Below are 659 nucleotides of genomic sequence, written 5' to 3'. Positions count from 1 at the left end.
GGCCGGAGCGACAGGGGCTCGGTCCTACGGCGTGCCCGCCTAGGGGGCGCTATGACGGACACACCAGGGGACACGGACACCCTGGGTGGACAAACATAAAAAATGGAAAGACCTGATTCGACCCAGCCTCTCGGGGCTTTTCCCAGGGCCGGAGCGACAGGGGCTCGGTCCTACGGCGTGCCCGCCTAGGGGGCGCTATGACGGACACACCAGGGGACACGGACACCCTGGGTGGACAAACATAAAAAATGGAAAGACCTGATTCGACCCAGCCTCTCGGGGCTTTTCCCAGGGCCGGAGCGACAGGGGCTCGGCCCTACGGCGTGCCCGCCTAGGGGGCGCTATGACGGACACACCAGGGGACACGGACACCCTGGGTGGACAAACATAAAAAATTGAAAGACCTGATTCGACCCAGCCTCTCGGGGCTTTTCCCAGGGCCGGAGCGACAGGGGCTCGGCCCTACGGCGTGCCCGCCTAGGGGGCGCTATGACGGACACACCAGGGGACACGGACACCCTGGGTGGACAAACATAAAAAATGGAAAGACCTGATTCGACCCAGCCTCTCGGGGCTTTTCCCAGGGCCGGAGCGACAGGGGCTCGGTCCTACGGCGTGCCCGCCTAGGGGGCGCTATGACGGACACACCAGGGGACACG

Source organism: Nerophis ophidion, unplaced genomic scaffold (genome assembly GCF_033978795.1).
Source record: "Nerophis ophidion isolate RoL-2023_Sa unplaced genomic scaffold, RoL_Noph_v1.0 HiC_scaffold_150, whole genome shotgun sequence".
NCBI classification, from domain to species: Eukaryota; Metazoa; Chordata; class Actinopteri; order Syngnathiformes; family Syngnathidae; genus Nerophis; species Nerophis ophidion.
Note: the sequence above shows the minus strand (reverse complement) of the source record.